Raw genomic sequence first — 14,483 nt, forward strand, 5'->3', positions numbered from 1 at the left:
TGCGATTTCAGCTGGGCACACGCCACTTCCAGTACTGTGTGCTACCCTTTGGGCTCGCCTCTGCGCCCAGGGTGTTCACAAAGTGCCTAGCTGTGGTAGCAGCGGCGCTTCGCAGGCTGGGGGTGCACGTGTTCCCATATCTCGACGATTGGCTGGTGAAGAACACATCCGAGGCAGGAGCCCTGCAGTCCATGCAGATGGACTATTCGCCTCCTGGAGCTACTGGGGTTTGTGATAAATTACCCAAAGTCCCATCTTCTCCCAGTGCAGAAACTCGAATTCATCGGAGCCCTGCTGGATTCTCGGACGGCTCGCGCCTATCTCCCAGAGACGAGAGCCAACAACTTGTTGTCCCTCGTCTCGCGGGTGCGAGCGTCCCAGCAGGCCACAGCTCGGCAGATGTTGAGATTGCTGGGCCACATGGCCTCCACAGTTCATGTGACTCCCATGGCCCGCCTTCACATGAGATCTGCTCAATGGACCCTAGCCTCCCAGTGGTATCAGGCCGCTGGGGGTCTAGAGGACGTGATCCACCTGTCCACGAGTTTTCTCGAATCCCTGTTTTGGTGGACGATTTGCTCCAATTTGACTCTGGGACGTCCCTTCCAAATTCCTCAGCCACAAAAAGTGCTGACCACGGATGCGTCTCTCCTGGGATGGGGAGCTCATGTCGATGGGCTTCACACCCAAGGAAGTTGGTCCCTCCAAGAACGCGATCTACAGATCAATCTTCTGGAGTTGCGAGCGATCTGGAACGCTCTGAAGGCTTTCAGAGATCGGCTGTCCCACCAAATTATCCAAATTCAGACAGACAATCAGGTTGCCATGTACTATGTCAACAAGCAGGGGGGCACCGGATCTCGCCCCCTGTGTCAGGAAGCCGTCAGCATGTGGCTCTGGGCTCGCCGTCAGGGCATGGTGCTCCAAGCCACATATCTGGCAGGCGTAAACAACAGTCTGGCCGACAGGTTGAGCAGGATTATGCAACCTCACGAGTGGTCGCTCAATTCCCGTGTGGTGCGACAGATCTTCCAGGCGTGGGGCACCCCCCTGGTGGATCTCTTCGCATCTCAAGTGAACCACAAGGTCCCTCAGTTCTGTTCCAGGCTTCAGGCCCACGGCAGACTGGCGTCGGATGCCTTCCTCCTGGATTGGGGGGAAGGTCTGCTGTATGCTTATCCTCCCATACCTCTGGTGGGGAAGACTTTGTTGAAACTCAAGCAAGACCGAGGCACCATGATTCTGATTGCTCCTTTTGGCCGCGTCAGATCTGGTTCCCTCTTCTTCTGGAGTTATCCTCCGGAGAACCGTGGAGATTGGAGTGTTTTCCGACCCTCATCACGCAGGACGACGGGCTCTTCTGCATCCCAACCTCCAGTCCCTGGCTCTCACGGCCTGGATGTTGAGGGCGTAGACTTTGCCTCTTTGGGTCTGCCAGAGGGTGTCTCCCGCATCTTGCTTGCTTCCAGGAAAGACTCCACTAAGAGAAGTTACTTCTTTCATTGGAGGAGGTTTGCCGTCTGGTGTGACAGCAAGGCCCTAGATCCTCGCTCTTGTCCTACACAGACCCTGCTTGAATACCTTCTGCACTTGTCTGAGTCTGGTCTCAAGACCAACTCCGTAAGGGTTCACCTTAGTGCAATCAGTGCATACCATTACCAAGTGGAAGGTAAGCCGATCTCAGGACAGCCTTTAGTTGTTCGCTTCATGAGAGGTTTGCTTTTGTCAAAGCCCCCTGTCAAGCCTCCTACAGTGTCATGGGATCTCAATGTCGTTCTCACCCAGCTGATGAAACCTCCTTTTGAGCCACTGAATTCCTGCCATCCGAAGTACTTGACCTGGAAGGTCATTTTCTTGGTGGCAGTTACTTCGGCTCGTAGAGTCAGCGAGCTTCAGGCCCTGGTAGCCCAGGCCCCTTACACCAAATTTCATCACAACAGAGTAGTCCTCCGCACTCACCCTAAGTTTCTGCCAAAGGTCGTGTCGGAGTTCCATCTGAACCAGTCAATTGTCTTGCCAACATTCTTTCCCCGTCCTCATTCCTGCCCTGCTGAACGTCAGCTGCACACATTGGACTGCAAGAGAGCATTGGCCTTCTACCTGGAGCGGACACAGCCCACCAGACAGTCCGCCCAATTGTTTGTTTCTTTTGACCCCAATAGGAGGGGAGTGGCTGTAGGGAAACGCACCATATCCAATTGGCTAGCAGATTGCATTTCCTTCACTTACGCCCAGGCGGGGTGGCTCTTGAGGGTCATGTCACGGCTCATAATGTTAGAGCCATGGCTGCGTCGGTAGCCCACTTGAAGTCAGCCTCCATTGAAGAAATTTGCAAAGCTGCGACGTGGTCATCTGTCCACACATTCACATCTCATTACTGCCTGCAGCAGGATACCCGACGCGACAGTCGGTTCGGGCAGTCAGTTCTTCAGAACCTGTTTGGGCTTTAGGATCCAACTCCACCCCCCCGAGGGCCCTGTTTGTTCTGTTCCAGGCTGCACTCTCAGTTAGTTGGTAAATTTTTTAGGTCAATCTCAGTTATGTCCTCGCCGTTGCGAGGTCCAATTGACCATGGTTGTTGTTTTGAGTGAGCCTGGGGGCTATGGATACCCCATCAGTGAGAACAAGCAGCCTGCTTGTCCTCGGAGAAAGCGAATGCTACATACCTGTAGAAGGTATTCTCGAGGACAGCAGGCTGATTGTTCTCACAAACCCGCCCGCCTCCCCTTTGGAGTTGTGTCTTCCCTTGAAGTGTATTGTCTTGCTACATACTGGACTGGCCGGCTCGAGCCGGTTCGGGCGGGAAGACGGCCGCGCATGCGCGGTGCGCGCGGGGCGCGCGAGGGCTAGCAAAGGACTTTGCTAGTGAAGTTCCGATTGGAGGGGCTGCCGTGGACGTCACCCATCAGTGAGAACAATCAGCCTGCTGTCCTCGGAGAATACCTTCTACAGGTATGTAGCATTCGCTATATCTGCTTCCCCTGGGGGAGTGTTATAAACACACCTAGGCATGCGCTCATAAAGAAGCTCTCTTTGGCATGGATGGAAGTACTATGATGAGCATTAGCAGTCAATTTGAGAGACTGAGATCATACTCCACATTTCCTAGCGTAGGTGCAAGATTCATTCTCCGAGGACAAGCAGGCTGGAGCTCACCACACATGGGTCGTCGTCCGCGACGGCCCAGGAGCTCCGGAAAAATCAAAAAGTTCTAGAAGGTGCTCGATGGGCGCGGGGGACAACACACCGCGCATGCGCGAGTGACTTCCCGCCCGCGCGCTTCCCTCAGTTTCCTTTTCTCCACGTTCGCAAAGAAAGGTGACTTTCAACTTCTCTGCGTGTTTCTTTTTGGCCCAGGAGGTAGGTCTCGTTTTTTTGACCTCGCGTTTACGCGCTCCGTTTTTTTTTTTTTGTGCTTTGTTAAAAAAAAAAAAAAGAATTTTTCCTTTATTTTCTAGTTTTTTGCTTTTAAGTTTTTTCGTTTTCGTTTGCGACCGCTTAGGTCGCTCGGCGAATTCCTTTTTTCGTGCCTTTCGATTGGCACCATCGAGCCCTTTGATTTTTTGGCTGCTATTTTTCCTCCGATGTCATGGAGGACTCCCAGCGGCTTCAAACGCTGTTTCCTGCTGCAATCGGACCATCTCATCGACCGATCCTCACGCTTGGTGTATTCAGTGCCTGGGTCCTGATCATTTACCAGCTGCTCTGTAAGTTGTGTAAATTGATGAAAAAATGGACCCAGGTGTCTCGAGAAGCTCGGCGTGAGAGACTTTTTTTCGGATCGGTCTGAACCTTCGACGTCAGCATTGGCATTGGTACCGAGGTCGATGGCACTGGCATCGGCGTCGAGGGAAGCAGCATCGAGAGTCCAGGTAATGGCTGCTGATAGGCCTGTTACCGCTGGGAGCAGAGAGGTATCGAGCGGGTCTCCACCTGTCTTGAGGCCTACTGCTATGCAGGCCCCTCGGGACCGCTCTGAGTTGGACCCGGCCCCGAAGAGGCGCGAGGATTCCGCATCCTCTTCATCGGTACCGAGGAGTGTCGATGACGGGTGTCGAGCGAAGGCGAAGAAGCGCCGTCATCGGTCTCCTTCCCGTTACGGTACCCGGAACTCCGGGGAGCCGAGGGAGTCGGCACCGGGAGGATTGCTCACCCTCCATTCAGGAGGTGCCGATGCGTCGGCCGTCTGGCAGCCAGGTACCGGCTCTCGAGCCCCTGCAGACTCTAGCACCGGCTCCTGCACCGGCCCCACCGCTTGTTCCGATGGCAGCCCTCGATGAGTGTCTCCGGCCATACTTCCAAGCCTTCTGGAAGGGATGATGCGTCCATCGGCATCGGTACCGCAGGTGCTTGCGCCTTCGGTACCAACTGTTGAGACTGTGTCTGGTCCATCTCCTGTGTGGACGTCTCCGCCCTCAGTACCGCGTGCGGTGCCTGAGTCGGCTGACACCCAGGTGGACTTAAAGGATGCCTATACTCACATCTCGGTGCTCCCAAGTCACAGGCAGTACCTTCGATTTCGTCTGGGAACGCAGCACTTTCAGTATTGCGTACTGCCCTTTGGTCTCGCCTCTGCGCCCAGAGTGTTCACAAAATGTTTGGCAGTGGTCGCAGCATCGCTACGCAAACTGGGAGTACATGTGTTTCCTTATCTCAACGATTGGCTGGTGAAGAACACCTCGGAGGCAGGAGCTCTGAAATCCATGCGGATTACTATCCAGCTGCTCAAGCTACTGGGGTTTGTAATCAATTATCCCAAGTCCCATCTAGTTCCTGTTAAAAAAATTGGACTTCATAGGAGCTCTGTTGAACACACAGACGTCTCGAGCCTACTTACTTCAGGCCAGGGCAGACAACCTTCTGTCCCTCATCTCCTTGACTCGAGCGTCTCAACAGATCACAGCTCGGCTGATGTTGAGATTTCTCGGTCATATGGCCTCCACAGTCATGTGACTCCTATGGCACGTCTACACATGAGATCAGCTCAATGGACCCTAGCTTCCCAGTGGTGTCAGGCTACGGGGGATCTGGAGGATGTCATTCGTCTCTCCACCGAATTTCGCAATTACCTTCATTGGTGGACCATTCGATCCAATCTGGTCTTGGGACGCCCATTTCAAATTCCTCAGCCACAAAAAGTGCTGACGACGGATGCATCCCTTCTGGGGTGGGGGGGGGGGGGGGGGGCTCATGTGGATGGGCTCCACACTCAAGGAGTTTGGTCCGTCCAGGAGACACATCTTCAGATCAACCTCTTGGAATTACGAGCGATCTAGAATGCACTAAAGGCTTTCAGAGACCTGCTGTCCAATCACATTGTTCTAATTCAGACAGACAATCAGGTTGCCTTGTATTACACGAACAAGCAGAGGGGCACCGGATCACACCCTCTGTGTAAGGAAGCCGTCAGGATGTGGCTTTGGGCTCATCAGCACGGAATGATTCTCCAGGCCACATATCTGGCAGGTGTAAACAGTCTGGCTGACAGATTCAGCAGGATAATGCAACCTCACAAGTGGTCCCTGAACATGGACGTTGTCCACAAGATCTTCCGAGCGTGGGGCACCCCCTCGGTGGATCTTTTTGCCACTCAATACAATCACAAAGTTCCTCAGTTCTGTTCAAGACTTCAGGCTCACGACAGACTAGCGTCAGATGCTTTTCTCCTACATTGGGGGTCAGGCCTTCTGTATGCGTATCCTCCCATACCTCTAGTAGGGAAGACTTTGCTGAAACTCCAGCAAGACCGAGGAACCATGACCCTGATAGCACTCTACTGGCCTCGTCGGATTTGGTTCCCTCTTTTCTGGACTTGTCTTCAGAAGAACCATGGAGATTGGAGTGTTTTCCGACCCTCATCACTCAGAATCAGGGGTCACTTCTGCATCCCAACCTCCGGTCTCTGGCTCTCATGGCCTGGATGTTGAGAGCTTAGAAGTTGCCTCCTTGGGTCTCTCTGAGGGTGTCTACCGGGTCTTGCTTGCTTCCAGGAAAGATTCCACGAAAAGGAGTTAAGGTTTTAAATGGAGGAGGTTTGCCGTCTGGTGTGACAGCAGGACCCTAGATCCTTTCTCTTGTCCTACACGGACCCTGCTTGAATACCTTCTACACTTGTCAGAGTCTGGTCTTAAGACCAACTACATAAGAGTTCACCTTAATGCGATTAGTGCTTACCATCAACGTGTAGAAGGTCAGCCTATCTCTGGACAGCCTTTAGTTGTTCGATTCATGAGAGGTTTGCTTTTGTCAAAGCCCCCTGTCAAACCTCCTACAGTGTCATGGGATCTCAATGTCGTCCTCACCCAGCTGATGAAACCTCCTTTTGAGCCACTGAATTCCTGTCATCTGAAGTACTTGACCTGGAAGGTCATTTTCTTGGTGGCTGTTACTTCAGCTCGTAGGGTCAGTGAACTCCAAGCCCTGGTGGTTCATGCTCCTTATCTCAAATTTCATCATAACAGGGTAGTCCTCCGCACTCATCCTAAGTTTTTGCCAAAGGTGGTGTCGGAGTTCCATCTGAACCAGTCAATTGTCTTGCCAACATTTTTTCCCCGGCCACATTCCCGCCCTGGTGAGGACAAGTTGCATACCTTGGACTGTAAGAGAGCATTGGCCTTTTACGTGGAGCGGACAAAACCCTATCGACAGTCCGCCCAGTTGTTTGTTTCTTTTGATCCCAACAGGATGGGAGTTGCCATCGGAAAACGCACCATCTCAAATTGGCTAGCAAATTGCATTTCCTTCACTTACGCCCAAGCTGGGCTGACTTTGGAGGGTCATGTCACGGCTCATAATGTCAGGGCCATGGCTGCGTCAGTGGCCCACTTGAAGTCAGCCTCCATTGAAGAGATTTGCAAAGCTGCGACGTGGTCATCAGTTCACACATTCACATCTCACTACTGCCTTCAGCAGGATACCCGACACGACAGTTGGTTTGGGCAGTCGGTGCTTCAGAATCTGTTTGGGGTTTAGAATCCAACTCCACCCGCCTAAGCCCATTTCTGTTCTGTTCCAGGCAGCACTCTCACTTAGAGTGTTTGTTTTTAGGTCAATCTCAGTTATGTCCTCGCCGTTGCGAGGCCCAATTGACCAAAGTTTGTTGTTTTGAGTGAGCCTGGGTGCTAGGGATACCCCACATGTGGTGAGCTCCAGCCTGCTTGTCCTCGGAGAAAGTGAAGATACATACCTGTAGCAGGTGTTCTCCGAGGACAGCAGGCTGGACATCACCACAACCCTCCCTCCTCCCCTTTGGAGTTGTAGTTTTTTTCTTGTTTGCTTGTTATCTAACTGAGGGAAGCGTGCGGGCGTCGGGGGTGAGAAGTCACTCGCGCATGCGCGGTGCATTGTCCCTGCGCCCATCGCGCACCTTCTAGAACTTTTTGATTTTTCCGGAGCTCCTGGGCCGTCGCGGACGACGACCCACGTGTGGTGATGTCCAGCCTGCTGTCCTCGGAGAACACCTGCTACAGGTATGTATCTTCACTTTCTCCGAGGACAAGCAGGCTGCTTGTTCTCACGACTGGGTGACATCCGCGGCAGCCCCCACCAACCGGAAGAAGCTTCGCGGGCGGTCCGCACGCAGGGCACACCCACCGCGCATGCGCGGCCGTCTTCCCGCCCGTGCGTGACCGTTCCCGCCAGTCCTTTCTTTTCTGCGCCTGGAGAGAGTCGTGCGACTGCCGCTCTCTCTTAGTCAGCCCCGGAAAACCGTCGCGTTCTTCGCGAATTCGTTTATTTTTTGTTTCTGTTGCCGCGCGCTCCAGTTTTTCTTTTTCCTTTAAAAAAAAAAAAAAAAAAGCACGCGCTTTATTTTCCCTCGTTTTCTAGCGAGGGCGTCGCGTTGCGGCCTTGTGGCTGCGCTGTCGATTATTTTTCGAGGTGTGATTTACCGCCACCATCGACGACTTTAACTTCGCCAACGCGATTTTTCCGTCGATGTCCTCGAAGGTCCCGAGTGGATTTAAGAAGTGTGGTCGGTGCGGCCTTTATTGTCACAGTAAGCACAAAACTAAGCCATTGAGAGAGATTGCTCCAAAGCAGTAACTGAGCTGCATGTGTACTCTGAGCATGTGGTCTACAAGTGAATTTTCTAAAGGAAAACTCCCCCTGTGATGTTTCAGCTCATAGGGGTGAAATTTTTCAACCTGTATGAAGGTGAAGAAACTCAAGTGCCATGGTAAATTAAATCAGAGTACTTCTGTGAGAGGCCAGTGGGGCCAAAGGAAGTACTGCCCTCAGGAGGACAGAGATGAATGCACAAGATTGGGGGTGGGGGGGAATGAAGTAGAAAGGATACAGACTTAGTGGGATCATCTTATATTTGAGGATGTCTTTCATTCAGATTAAGAATGGTGTTTATATAGCCATGGTAATATTTTGTTCTTTCCTATTCTTCTAAGAACTAAGTCGTTGAGAAATTCATTTTTTATAATCTTTGCTCCTTGCACTGGTTCAAGTGTCGTGGTACATACTTCTCTGTTCATATTTCCATTTCTATGTTAGTGTGTGAGCCATAGCCTACCCTGTCTATAAGTGAAATCCCTGTAGTCTCTTCATTGAAAGTCAGCTTATTTTCAATGTCTTCTTTGTTCTTGCCCATATTAAAGTTTGAGCAGAGGTTGCTGATAAACTGCAGAATTCTAGGTGGTATCTCTTACTCTGATGATAAACTTGTGAAAGGATATCTAGATTTAGCTCATGCCTTTTCAGTGAAAGCTCAAACTGAGTTACATTCAACTACTGCAAGTATTTTCCGTCCCTGGTGGGTTTACAGCAGGCTTGTTCAACGTACGGTCCGTGGGCCAGAATCTGGCCCACCAAGTGTTTTTAATTGGCCCTCGGAAGCTCAGCGGGATTCCTTCTTCCCTCGCTGTAACTCTGCTATCTGCAAGCTTGAGCCTCATGGTACCGGAAGTTCTGTTGGTCTTGCAGTTTCAGGTCTTGGCTCAAACTTACAGATAGCAGATTTGCGTGGGGAAGCAGGAATCTTGCTGAGCTTCTGCTGGTGCGGGAGGTGCTACAGATGATGCATGGAGCAGAGTATTCTCCTTGACCTAGCAAGGCCGCTCCAAGTATGAAGGACGCTGCAGGAGTGGATGGGTTCACTTGGCTACAATAGGGATCAATAGCTACTGCATATTGATGTCTCATATGATGCCAGCCAACCAGGGAATATACCAATGTGTTGTGAGAGAGTGGGTCAAATGTGAGCATGTTTAATGGCATCAAATTTAGGCGAAGACAGTGAAGATTGCTACCTTGGATGTCAACCCTAGAATCGAGCATTTCATTTTGGCTTTAATGTGCATGTGAAGATTTTAAAGAAGGTACTAGTTCAACGCATGGAAAATAATAGGGGGATTTCCATGTTTTTTAACCATATACCACAAATTCCTCAGAAATGCATCTTAGACTCGGGGGGGGGGGGGGGGGGGGGGGGGGGGGGGGGGGGTCATTTTATAAACGTTTTTTGCAATACTTGTAAAGTGGAGGACATGAGAAAGAGATTGGGTAAAGGCTGAAGGGGAGGACATGAGAGAGAGACCGGGTATACTCAGAGAGCACGTGTGGATGGGATTCTCAGAAAGAGAGCATTAGTGCATGCATATGTTTTGCCTTCCAACTGTTACAAAATATAAAATGTGGTCTCCAATACAGAAAGGTTAAACAAGCCTGGTCTACAGTCTTAAGTTTGTACCTGAGGCAGTGGAAGGTGAAGTGACCTGCTCAAATTTGCAATCAGCAGCAGTGGAATTTGAACCCTGGCTTCCATTCTCAGCTCTCTGCTCTAACCACTGGGCTGCTTTTAACAGAGTACGGTGCATGGGCCTGAAGCCAGTTTTCAAAGGGGAATGCCCTACAGAGTTTGTTTTGAAAATTAAGTTTTACCCTTCCAACTTTGCTAGGGTTATAATTCATCAGGCTTGCCTCTTTTCTTCACAGAAAGGGGAGAACATTTTTCAGAGGAGTGTGTGCCTTTTTTTTCCAGGTAAACACTTGTTTATTTGCTGAAATTTTAAGCCCACAACTCAATCATCAGCTTTTTGTATCAATCCATGAATCTGATTGAAAGAACCTATATAAAATGTACTTTATTTTCCTTTTAAGCCTGGTAGCTTTATCCTGCTCCTTTGGGTTTCTAGCTTAGCTGGATCTTGCCCCTTGGGTTATAATGCTCTGAGCCTTCATATGTAGGTAACCTATGGGAGAGAAGGGCATTTCCAAAATATTTAAACTTTTCCTCTTTCCCTCTGTTGTAGTGACACACCTCTGACTAAGAGGTACAGATCAATATTTCCTCCTCAACCTAATAAGTAGTGTTGGAGCTAGTGGGTTTCACTGTGGTGCAACAGCTGGCAATTCTTACTCTTTCTTCTCTTGTCCAGTCCCTCTCTCCTGTGTGCTGCCATGACCTCTGAGTGGAACAGAAGCTTGACTTGGCAATCGAAGCTTGACTTCCAATATGTCAACACTCATTTCTTGTGCACATTCATGGAAACAAAATGCCACATTCATAATAGTACAGGCCCTTCTCCCTCCCTCTAAGCCCCACCACCCCCTCCCTGGGCCTACTGACCATCCCCTGGTAGTCAAGGCAGGAGCAGTCCCCAGACACTCCTGCCCATGCTAGCTCCAATACTGCTATGACCTCCAGTGGCAGCCTCGTGAGACTATGGCTAGATGTTGCAGAGAGGACACGGGCAGTAGCGACTTGGGATTGCTTCTGCTCCGACTAATAACATTAAAATAGTAGTAATAAAAACTAAATATTAGCAATGCTTAGCATATAACTAACCATCTTAGGGGACTTTAGTTTACATGTTCCCACTCCATTAACAACTTAATTAATAAATCACCAATAATAAGATGCAAGCAGCAGTCCAGCAGCAAGAATGGGGGCTATCCACTCTTGCACCATTTCATATGTTTGATTTTTTTTCCCAGTTGGTGAGAAATCGTATGTGTGTACTCAGTGCAAACAGCTCTTAGCACTCAAGGAACATGTCCGATCTCTGAGGGCTAGAATACCAGACTTGGAAGAGCTCAGGCAGACAGAGAAGTTTATGGAGGAGGCCTGCCTCCAGTCTGGCAACCTCATTGTGCAGTGGCGGCTAAGAAGAATGTTAGGAATTATTAGGAAAGGAATGGAAATCAAAAATGAGAATGTTAGTTTCTTTGTATCGCTCCATGGTGCGACTGCACCTTGAATACTATATGCAATTCTGGTCACCGCATCTCAAAAATGATATACAGAGAAGGGTGACAAAAATGATAGAGAATGGGATGACTTCCCTGTGAGAAAAGGCTAAAGCGGCTTCGGCTTTTCAGCTCGGAGAAGAAATGGCTAAGGGGAGATATGATAGAAGTCTGTAAAATATGAGTGGAGTGGAATGGGTAGATGTGAATTGCTTGTTTACTCTTTCCAAAAATATTTGGACTAGAGGGCATGCAATGAAGCCATTAATAAATTTAAAACAAACTGGAGAAAGTAGTTCTTCACTCAACGTGTAATTAAACTCTGGAATTTGTTGCCAGAGAATGTAGTAAAAGCAGTTAGCTTAGCAGTGTTTAAAAAAGGTTTGGCGGGAGGAGTCAAGATGGCTGCAGGTCCCTGACGTTTCGTTCTGGTCGCTCCTAACTGGCCTCTGTTTTCCTGTGAAATTTTCTCCTTTCCTTTGGAAAATTATGACGCTGTTCCCACCAGGTCCAACTACACTGTTGTTCCAGCCTTGGATCAATCAGTTGTGTCCTCAAGGGTTGAAGCTGGGAATGTGAGCTCCACATTGGACGAAGGCAGAGGAGTGCCTTCCCTGTTGGAACATAAAACATCTCTTTCTCCCTGGCAGTGGGTTCCCCGCCATGCCCAGCAGCTAGAGCAGAAGCCCAGAGTGCACTGAGCACTGGAGAAGTGGTTACATCGGTTGCACAAGGTGGGGTTGGAGCTTCAGCTGGGGAGCTGCTTATGGATGGATCAACTAGTGGCCATTTGGAGGCCCCCACGGTAGTAGCTATGGACTCCATTTGGAGTGCTCTGCAAACTGTAAACTTTGCTATGATGAAGACATCAACAGAGGTAACAACTTTGGTTAGGAAATTTGATTCCTTAACTGATTTTTTGGGTCAAGTTGAACAAATTTGTTTGGAGGTTAAAAGTCTGCAAGTATTTAAGAATGCTGTGGTTAGGCAGGCTGTTCATAGGCAGATCAAGTCTTTGGAAAACTATTATAGGAGGCCCAGTTTATGAATTTTGAACTTTCCAGAAGTTCTGTCCACTTCTCCCTTGGACATCTTCAAAAAGTATTTAGTTGAGATATTGAAGTTTTCTCCTGATGTTTTGCCTCCAGTAAATAAGATATGTTATCTTCTGGTTTCTTTAAAAAAAATGTCCAAGGTGAAATAGTTGGTTCAGAGCCTGAACCATCAATGGAGGGCAGGAGAGAGAGGGCAGACACTGGATGGCAGGGGCAGGGAGAGAGAGAAGGCAGACACTGGATGGCAGGGAGAAAGCGAAGACAGATGCTGGATGGAAGGGAGACCGTGAAAAGAAGATGAGGAAAGCAGAAATCAGAGACAACAAACTAACTGTAAATAAAATATTTGTTTTTCTTTTTTTGCTTTAGGATAAAGTGGCATTTTAGCTGTGTAATAAATGTTTATAAATAGAACATGGAAATAAGGTAATCTTTTTATTGGACTAATTTTAATACAGTTTGACTAACTTTCGGAGAAAAAAAACCCTTCCTCAGGTCAGGATAGGATACTGTAACATTGACCTGAGGAAGGAGGTTTTGGCCTCAGAAAGATAAATGTATTAGTCCAATAAAATGGTGGTATTTTATTTTCAATATTTTATTTCTGTTTGTTAATTTGTAAAGTGGTGATTGGTACTTGTTAGTTTTTTTCAAATTTACATCTGCTGTCTTTATATTTTGCACAGTATTAGGGGACATTTTCTGTTTCTGTGGTGTTGCATTGTATGCAGAATCTGTCATCTTGGGGTTTCAGTTTAATTTTTGTCTAAATAGAAAGTTTATGGTTTCTTATTCCACGTATTAGAAAAAAGGGAAAAAAGACTAAACGTCAGCCGGCGTGGCTAAACAGTAAGATAAAGGAAATCATTAGAGCCAAAAAACAATCTTTCAGAAAGTGGAGAAGAGAACCAACTGAAAGTAACAGGATAGATCATAAGGAATGCCAAGCCAAATGCAAAGCGGAGATAAGGAGGGCAAAAAAGGACTTTGAGAAGAAATTAGCGTTGGAAGCAAAAATACATAGTAAAAATTTTTTTAGATACATTAAAAGCAGGAAACCGGCCAAAGAGTCGGTTGGGCCGCTGGACGAAAATGGTGTTAAAGGGGCGATCAAGGAGGACAAAGCCGTAGCGGAGAAATTAAATGAATTCTTTGCTTCGGTCTTCACCGAGGAGGATTTGGGGGGGACACCGGTGCCGGAAAGAATATTTGAAGCGGGGGAGTCGGAGAAACTAAACAAATTCTCTGTAACCTTGGAGGATGTAATGGGTCAGTTCAGCAAGCTGAAGAGTAGTAAATCACCGGGACCTGATGGTATTCATCCCAGAGTATTAATAGAACTAAAAAATGAACTTGCGGAGCTACTGTTAGAAATATGCAATCTGTCCCTAAAATCGAGTGTAGTACCGGAAGACTGGAGGGTAGCCAATGTTACTCCGATTTTTAAGAAGGGTTCCAGAGGAGATCCGGGAAATTATAGACCGGTGAGTCTGACGTCGGTGCCGGGCAAGATGGTGGAGGCTATTATTAAGAATAAAATTGCAGAGCATATACAAAAACATGGACTGATGAGACAAAGTCAGCACGGATTTAGTGAAGGGAAGTCTTGCCTCACCAATCTAATGCATTTTTTTGAGGGGGTAAGCAAACATGTGGACAATGGGGAGCCGGTTGATATTGTATATCTGGATTTTCAGAAGGCGTTTGACAAAGTGCCGCACGAAAGACTCCTGAAGAAATTGCAGAGTCATGGAATCGGAGGTAGGGTATTATTATGGATTAAGAACTGGTTGAAAGATAGGAAGCAGAGAGTAGGATTGCGTGGCCAGTATTCTCAGTGGAGGAGGGTAGTTAGTGGGGTCCCGCAGGGGTCTGTGCTGGGTCCGTTGCTTTTTAATGTATTTATAAATGACCTAGAGATGGGAATAACTAGTGAGGTAATTAAATTCGCCGATGACACAAAATTATTCAGGGTCGTCAAGTCGCAGGAGGAATGTGAACGATTACAGGAGGACCTTGCGAGACTGGGAGAATGGGCGTGCAAGTGGCAGATGAAGTTCAATGTTGACAAGTGCAAAGTGATGCATGTGGGTAAGAGGAACCCGAATTATAGCTACGTCTTGCAAGGTTCCGCGTTAGGAGTTACGGATCAAGAAAGGGATCTGGGTGTCGTCGTCGATGATACGCTGAAACCTTCTGCTCAGTGTGCTGCTGCAGCTAGGAAAGCGAATA

General features: G+C 48.5%; 1 protein-coding gene across 1 annotated transcript in view; it reads left to right on the forward strand.

Annotated features, from left to right (window-relative positions):
• Positions 1 to 9,952: 9,952 nt before the first annotated feature.
• LOC115459689 (calcium-transporting ATPase type 2C member 2-like) overlaps positions 9,953 to 14,483 on the forward strand; it is a gene marked incomplete at its 3' end in the record, with an annotated part of 28,351 nt that continues 23,820 nt past the window's right edge. Inside the window, exon 1 of the mRNA XM_030189498.1 lies at positions 9,953 to 9,988. The remainder of the gene's footprint in view (positions 9,989 to 14,483) is intronic.

The sequence above is a fragment of the Microcaecilia unicolor genome, unplaced genomic scaffold, assembly GCF_901765095.1.
Source record: "Microcaecilia unicolor unplaced genomic scaffold, aMicUni1.1, whole genome shotgun sequence".
Classification (NCBI taxonomy): Eukaryota; Metazoa; Chordata; class Amphibia; order Gymnophiona; family Siphonopidae; genus Microcaecilia; species Microcaecilia unicolor.